The sequence below is a fragment of the Lipotes vexillifer genome, unplaced genomic scaffold, assembly GCF_000442215.2.
Source record: "Lipotes vexillifer unplaced genomic scaffold, Lipotes_vexillifer_v1.1 scaffold948, whole genome shotgun sequence".
Lineage (NCBI taxonomy): Eukaryota > Metazoa > Chordata > Mammalia > Artiodactyla > Lipotidae > Lipotes > Lipotes vexillifer.
Window position 1 is genome coordinate 3,000,703 of NW_006793764.1, and position 8,440 is coordinate 3,009,142.

The following is an 8,440-nucleotide window of genomic DNA, read 5'->3' on the forward strand; positions in this document are numbered from 1 at the left end:
GCCCCTGAGCTTCCGGATACTGTTAATGACATTTTCTGTAGGGTACAGAAAAGGTTGAACAGGAATGTAAAGTAAAAGTAAAATCATCTTCTCAATATGAATAAGCGTTTGGAAATTCCTGGGTCACTGGCCTGGTGGACTTGGCATTTTAACTCCAGATTCTTAAAGTGCATGTGCTTTCTTGTAATGGAGACAACCTGAAACTATGAGGGCTTCCTCTTTGGTTTGGTTGGAAAGGAATGGAACTACCCAGAGCTCAAACTGCACTAATTAACTAGGTGCAGATGACTGGTAAAATCTCTGTGCTTCTTTTAACTGGCTTTATTTTAGGGGTCGTGTTTACATTGAGTTTAGCATTTTGTTTTTGTTTTTTAATACTGATCCAAACTCATTGTTGAAAGTAGTTGAAAGAAAGCTTAAGAAAAAGTGTTGTTGCTGGTGTATATATAGGAGGAAGAAAGATTTGAAATAATTTTCTAAAAGACCCCAATCTGTTTTGTTACTGCTTTAATGTTAAGTGAGTCTAATGGTCCAAGAACATTATTTCTGGTTGTAAAAATGTTTGTATAATTTAGAAAAGCTTTGTTGTTGTTGTTTCAATTGAAGTATAGTTGATTTACAATGCATTAATTTCAGGTGTACAGCAAAGTGATTCACTTACACACATATGTATATCCTTAAGATTCTTTCCCATTATAGGTTATTAACAAGACATTGAATACAGTTCACTGTGCCATACAGTAGGTCTTTGTTGTTTATTTATTTTGTAGATAGTAGTGTGTATCTGTTAATCCCAAACTCCTAATTTATAGAAAGCTTTGTAATACTGAAAGTAATCTGCTTGCATCTGCTCAAAATTATCCAGGTTGTGGTTTGAGGACATGCTTTTCAGTGAGAACAGAAATGTGAATTGGCAAGCTAATAAAAATGGTTTCATTCATGATCTAACAAAGGCATTGTTATAGATCAAGAATGTGGTTCAGAATACATAAGTGATCAGAGATGTTGGGAAGATTTCATAAGTAGCTGAATAGTGGAAGATCCTTAAAATTCTTCCCAAATTCTTTTTTCTCTAAGACACTTGACTTTCCTTGTATTATGACTTTCATCAGAATGAGGCTGTCACCTTGTAGGAAGGAACTTAGAGCTCCCTTTGATTGAAAAGTCCCTTTGAAATGATGAATGAAGATAATTCAGATAGGCAAGATTTGGCAGAAAATTCAGGAGATTCTTGCATTCACAGAATTTCAGAATGTTTTTTTTTTTTTTTTTTGCGGTACGCGGACCTCTCACTCTTGTGGCCTCTCCCGTTGCGGAGCACAGGCTCCAGATGCACAGGCTCAGCGGCCATGGCTCACGGGATCAGCTGCTCCGCGGCACGTGGGATCTTCCCAGACCGGGGCATGAACCCGTGTCCCCTGCATCGGCAGGTGGACTCTCAACCACTGCGCCACCAGGGAAGCCCTATTATTATTTTTTAATTATGGAAAGGCAAAGAGAAAATGTTTCCCCTCCTCCACTGTGTTCTCTTCGAAATAGCAATATAGTTCAGTGTTTTATTTGGTGAACAAATGCTATTTTGTAGTCCACACAGGAGAAAACATTCCTAGAAAGTGTTCGGTGAATGGATTTATCAGTAATTCAGTGATGCCTGGAGAATCACTTGGGGAGTTTAGTAAAAATGGAACCTCTCCAACTACTCCAGACCTTCTCTGAGTGAGACTCCCAGCATTGGAATCTGTAGGTTTAATAACACCTTGGGTGATTCCGATATATAATTAGGTTTGGGAGTCACACACACACATGCAAACTAAGATATTGAGAAATTAATCTGAAAGTACAAGAGAACACAATTTTATATTAAACATGAAATAAAATTAATGATGAATTCTTCCTTAAAATTAGGTAATCATTGTTTCAGTTTGGCAAATCGAATAAACACTTTTTGATGTTGGTCTTCATTCTTGAGATCTGAGGTTCAGAATCCTGAGTGTCCAGAAAAACCCACTGGTCTCCCTAAGGTATCAAGGTATTAGACTATTTGATCCAACATCAATGAACTTTTGTCGAGTGCCCATTTTGAATTGGACATTTTCATATATATTCTCAATAAATCTTTACAATGACTTTGAGAGAGGTGTTTCTTTTTTTATAATATTACAGATGAGAAGATTGAAGCCAACCTGGGCCTTCCTACTCTAGAATATGGTCTTTTCCACGGTCCTTCCATATAGAATAATAAATCCCTGCCTACTAACTCCCTTTCACCTCCAAGAAACTATGTATTCATTAATTCTTTTTTTTAATTAATTAATTAATTTATTGATGGCTGTGTTGGGTCCTCAGTGTTGTGCGTGGGCTTTCTCTAGATACGGTAAGTGAGGTCTACTCTTCATTGCGGTGCGCTGGCTTCTCATTTTGGCTTCTCTTGTTGCAGAGCCCTAGGCTCTAGGCTCGCAGACTTCAGTAGTTGTGGCACGTGGGCTCAGTAGTTGTGGCTTGCGGGCTCTAGAGTGCAGGCTCAGTAGTTGTACATGGGCTTAATTGCTCCACAGCATGTGGGAATCTTCCCAGACCAGGGATTGAACCCATGTCACCTGCATTGGCATGCGGATTCTTAACCACTGTGCCACCAGGGAAGCCCTCATTAATTCTTCATTCAAATATTTTGGAACATCAGGTACTAGCTGCTCTAGGCTTTGAAGCAAATAAAAAATGAGCCCAAACTGAAATAAACTCCAAAAGAGCAAAGGAGTCAACAGCAAAGTGTTCTTTCCAGGGTACCACAAGACCTCTGATGAGTGATCAATTAGACTATACGTGGCTTGAATGTAGCATTAGCATAGCTAGTCCAGCTCCCAGAAAAAGCAAGTCATGGGCATTCTCCTTACTGAGACCGGTCAGCAGTACCATCCCTGCATATCAACCTGATGGTATTTACGAGGCACCCCAAGATGCTACACAGTGCGGAAGAAAGGGCACAGTATTCAGGTGCAAAAGAACTGATACTTACCCTGACCAGCTGACTGAGTGGGAATAAACCTCATAAACTCGGAGCCACCGTGTTCCTAAATGTAAAATTAGGGAAATAATTATCTCCCCCTAAGATTATAGTAAGGACTCAGAAAGACCTTTTTTATAAAAATGCTTGTAAACTGTAAAATGATAATAAAAATGTCTTACCTTCATTTGGGAGAAATTTACAATGCAAAGGAGACAGAAGCCGCCACACATCTGAGGTACCTCACACATTTTACTTAACTGAGTTTGTAATTCTCTTCTAGCTTCTAGGTCATTCTTTAAAAAACAGTTTTATTGAGATGTAATTCACGTGCCATACAATTTACGTATAAAGTGTGCAATTCATTGATTTTGAGTATATTCACAGAGTTGTGCAACCATCACCAGAATCAATTTCAGGACCTTTTTGTTGCCCTAAAAAGAACACCACCCCTTCATGAAGCCCTTCCACCGCTTAGCTGGCACCTTCTAATCCCCTACTTCCCCCACCTTAAGCAACCACTAATCTACTTTCTGTCTATAGATTTGCCTGTTCTGGATATTTGATATAAATGGAATTATACAATATGTGGTCCTATATTTCTGGCTTCTTTCATTGAGCATAATGTTTTCAAGGTTTATCTACATTGGAGCATGTATCAGAGCTTTCTTCTTTTTATTGCCAAATAATGTTCCATTGTGTTTATCACATTTTGTTTATCCGTTCATCTGTTGATGGACATTTGGGTTGTTTCTACTTTTTGCCTGTTATTCATGTTTTTATGTGGGCATATTTTTTCATTTCTTTGGGGTACATACCTACAAGTGAAAAACATATCTAACTCTATATTTCAGGAACGGCCAGACTTTTCCAGAGTAGGTGCACCAGTTTACTATCTCATCAGCAAAAATGTGTGAGAGTTTCAATTTCTACACATCCAAATCAGTCTTTTTTATTTTAGCCATCCTAGTTGGTGTGAAGCAGTTTTTTTTTGTTTTTTTTGTTTTTTTGTGGTACGCGGGCCTCTCACTGTTGTGGCCTTTCCCGCTGCGGAGCACAGGCTCCGGACGCGCAGGCTCAGCGGCCATGGCTCACGGGCCCAGCTGCTCTGCGGCACGTGGGATCCTCCCGAACCGGGGCACGAACTCGCGTCCCCCGCATCGGCAGGCGGACTCTCAACCACTGCGTCACCAGGGAAGCCCCTGAAGTAATTTTAATTCACACTCCTCTGATGCCTTATGATGTTAAACATTTTTTCATGAGCTTATTTATTAAGCCATTCTTTCCTGACCTTTTTATAAATCCTCTTCTAGGGGAACACTAGATAGAGGAAGAGGAAAATCAATTTTGAATAAATTCCCTAGTTTGAATGGTTTAGAAAAATACTAAAAATGTAAATTGAGCCCTTTGCTCTTTTAAAATTTATTTTGGTTTTGGCTCATCGTTTTATTTGCCTTGGGGCCTAGTACATGTAGTACCTGATGTTCCAAAGGGTTTGAGTGAAGAATTAATACATAGATTCTTAGAGGTGAAGGGGAGTAAGTAGGCAGGGACTTACTATTCTATATGCTGATTTAATGCCCACCAAAAAATCATGCACCTCTCAAATGTTAATACACCAAAAAATATGCTTATGCTGGTGGTGGACATTTTATTATTTATTTGTTTGTTTGTTTGTTTGACTGCACAGGGTCTTAGTTGCGGCACGCGGGATCTTCATTGCTCCGTGCGGGATCTTTTAGTTGTGGCATGTGAACACTTAGTTGCGGCATGTGGGACATAGTTCCCTGACCAGGGATCGAACCCGGGTCCCCTGCATTGGGAGCGCAGCGTCTTAGCCACCTGACCACCAGGGAAGTCCTGATGGTGGATATTTTAAACACTTGAACGAAAATATCGTTTGATATTTTGTTGGTTAACATCTGTCCATTCTACTTATTAAAATATGTAAGAATATACTTTACAAATCATATTAATAAATTGTTGATATCTTTTATTAGGGTACTCTTTTTTTTTTTTTTTTTTTTTGCAGTACGCGGGCCTCTCACTGTTGTTGCCTCTCCCGTTGCAGAGCCCAGGCTCTGGACACACAGGCTCAGCGGCCATGGCTCACGGGCCCAGCCGCTCCGTGGCATGTAGGATCCTCCCAGATCGGGGCACGAACCCATGTCCCCTGCATTGGCAGGCCGACTGTCAACCACTGCGCCACCAGGGAAGCCCTATTAGGGTACTCTTGATTTTATTTTCAAGTACCCCCAACAGGAGGGTAGGCTGATGGACATTTTGACATGAGTTTGTACATTTTTGTTCTTTCCCAAGCTGCGAGGCAGTGTTTTTTCTCTATAGCCGTATGGAGAATCATCTTCATGTTCTACAGTTACAAATCAATCCTGAATTTTTAAAATACCTATTGGCATTTTTAGAGGCCCACTCTATTGAACTTGGGTTGTGCTGTTTGGATCTTGTATTACTGGCAAATGTAGGGAGCAGTAAGAGAAACAGGGAAGTCATCTGGATTTAGAAAACGAAAATTGCTTCCATTTGAAAATTAAGACAGCCTTAGAATAAGCAAATGGAAATGTGTGGTTCAGTGGTCCTAACACAGTGGGCTGTGTCTGAATCACCTAGAAGCTTGTTAAGACACACATTACTGACCCCCTGAGTTTAGTTTCTGAGTCAGTCAGTCTGGGGTGGGGGCCCGAGAATCTGCATCTCTAGCAAGTACCCAGGTGATGCTGCTGCTGCTGGTCTGGGGGCTTCACTTAGAGAACCAGTGGATTGGAGGCATTTGGAAGTGTAGGACCAGAGCAAGAGTGAGGGAGGGGACGAGGCCAGAGGTGAGCTCACGCATCCTGTGTGTACAGGAGCTTAGTAGAGCTGAGGAAGCAGATACGACCCAGGCTGGGCTGGGAACTGAGACATAGGGATTCTGTGGGGAGGGGTGGCTGGAAGAGAAGCCTCTGAGATGGGGGAGAGGTGGGGAGAGAATTCTGAGGAGACAAAGGCCAGTGAGGCCCCCCAGCTCCATGTAAACAGGGGACTGAGGACACGTCTTTTCACCACTTCTAGGAAGGCCAGCGTTACCAGGTAGTGGGATAGGCTGCTTGGGGACAGGGCCAAGTGTGGACTTGCCTTCATAAGATAAGGCGTCCTTAGGCCACAGTCCTGGAGTCGTGACTGGCCCTCTCCCTCTTGCCTGTTACTATGAATCATAGTCAACCTAGAACCCGAGGAGCTTTGTAAGCCAGAGCAGGAGTCCTTTGTGCAAGTAGTGGCCATCGAGTTTTAGTTTTCTTCCTTTCACACCTATGCCTGCTCAGCTTAATGGCTTAAAAAATCTGTGCTACCAGGTGTGTCTAGTCTTCTTAGCATAACTTGGCATAAGCCTGTTCTGAGGGTGGGTGCTGACAGTCAATGCTGTGAAGGTCAGAAGGTTTGCTACAGAAAAGAAATCCAGGAAGGGCGGCGGCCCACTGCTATTGGGTCCTGTGAAGTTGAGCTGTGTCCCACCCTCCCTGCAGTTTCACAGACGTGAGAAAAACATCTCCTAATTTTATTTCATATTTTTCTGAAAGGAAGCCTCATTGTACCTGAGGATATAAAGCACTTCTCTTGGGCTTTGGAACAAGGCCAAAACCTGCCCCGCAGTGTTCTGTGTTACCATCTGGGGGCATCTGCCGTCAGCAGAGGGAGAGGGCTTAGCATCAGTGGGTGTTCTCCCTGCCCAGCTCTGCCTGTGACTTGCTGCTGAGCTCAGGAGCTGAGTAACCACCACCTACTTTAGACTCACCTTTGTGTCCTCCATCCCACTCAGCCAGTTGCACAATTTTACATGCCTGGGGGCCCAGGGTGTGCAGTTCCTCTAGTAATGGTCAGAACTGGACAGGAGGTATTTCTCAGTCCTGCTTCTGGGAGAGATTGTATCTCGGGATACTTAAGGTCACCTCCAGTTTCAGTGATTCACTAGGAAGACTCACAGGCTTAGCATATAGTCATAGCCACCTCTATGATTATTACAGTGAAAAAGCACAAAGCAAAATCAGCAAATGGCAAAAGTGCACGATCAAAATCTGAGAACACCGGGCGCAAGCTTCCAAGTATCTTCTCCCAGTAGAGCTACGCGGGACATGCTTAATTCCAATAGACCACATGTGTGAAATGTTGGCAGCCAGGGAAGTTCATTAAAGACTCAGTACCCAGGGTATTTTTTCTGGGCACTTATTATGCTGGCATCCTCTGCAGAGCATGTACCAAAAGTTCAGACACCCAGAAGGAAGGCAGATGTTTAGCCTAAACCGCATTATTTGTGTAAAGAGTTTAGGGACAGTGGACAACTCTAATCAGTCCTGAGAATGGTGGAAGATTCCTCAGATCCAAGTTCCCTGACACCGTTCAAGGGCCGGCCTTGTAAGCAGGCCTCTCAAAGGATGTTAAGGCTTTTGTGCTCAGATGGGGACGAGGATGGAAAGCAAGGACAGTGGCAGAAGCCCTTGCACTTGGAGGAGGGGTCCGTCCATGCAGCTTCAGAGGCTGGTTCTGTAGGAGTTTTTCTCCCTTTCACCAAAGCGGCAGAGGGTAGAAGTGAGCTTGGGTTTTGCACTCAGATCTTGGCTTTAGGAGGGTAATAGGGACTCCTTCACTTCAGGGACAGAGAAGGGTGAGAGGGCACATTGGCAAAGGGTTCAAAGCCCTGTTCATTCATGTGTTCATTCATTCTCAGCATGCCCCATTGATGCCATACTCTGCCAGGACCTGTGGCAGCTGCTAGGGGTACAGTGGTCAACAGAGCAAAGTCTCTGTTGTCATGGGATCCTAGAGGGAGACAAATCAGTAAAGAGGCAATTCCATTTCATTATGACGGGGACATACCAAGGGCCCCAGGGCACCTACCCAGGCTTAGTGGTGTCAGAAAGTATGGATTTTGTCATCAGACCAACCTGGGTAGGAATCCCACCTCCACTACTTCTTACCAGTGTGGCACCGGGAAAGTTAACCCAGGCATTTGGTGCCTGAGTTTCTTCATCTGAAAACAGGGAGAATTTCCATCCACCTCTTAAGGTCCTTGTGAGAATTAAACAAGGTAATGCCTGTGGGGAGCCCTTATCTCGGTGGCTGGCACAGAGGACATGTTCACTATGTAATGGTTCAGCCACATCTAGGCAAGGGGAAGGGTGTGTTAGCAGGAGGGGGTGGCATCTGCCATACCTGCTGTGTGCAGAGCCTAAGGTCAGAAGGCATCTCTATCCCTGAGTTCATAGGTGCACCTCAGGCTTCCTTCCTGCCAGCTCATCTTACTAACCGATCTGAGAACATTCTTCTCTGTTTTGCTTTTCTGGCTCTTGGGGATATTTTTCCCTCTGCCTGGGATGCCTCAGCTCCTTTTGTCTGCCTCAGGAATGCCTACTCATATTATTACGAACTAACTCAAGTACGTTTTCT

General features: G+C 43.4%; 1 protein-coding gene across 1 annotated transcript in view; it reads left to right on the plus strand.

The window, feature by feature from the left end:
• TJP2 (tight junction protein 2) overlaps window positions 1-8,440 on the plus strand; it is a 137,170-nt gene that overhangs the window by 2,569 nt on the left and 126,161 nt on the right. The window lies entirely within an intron of this gene.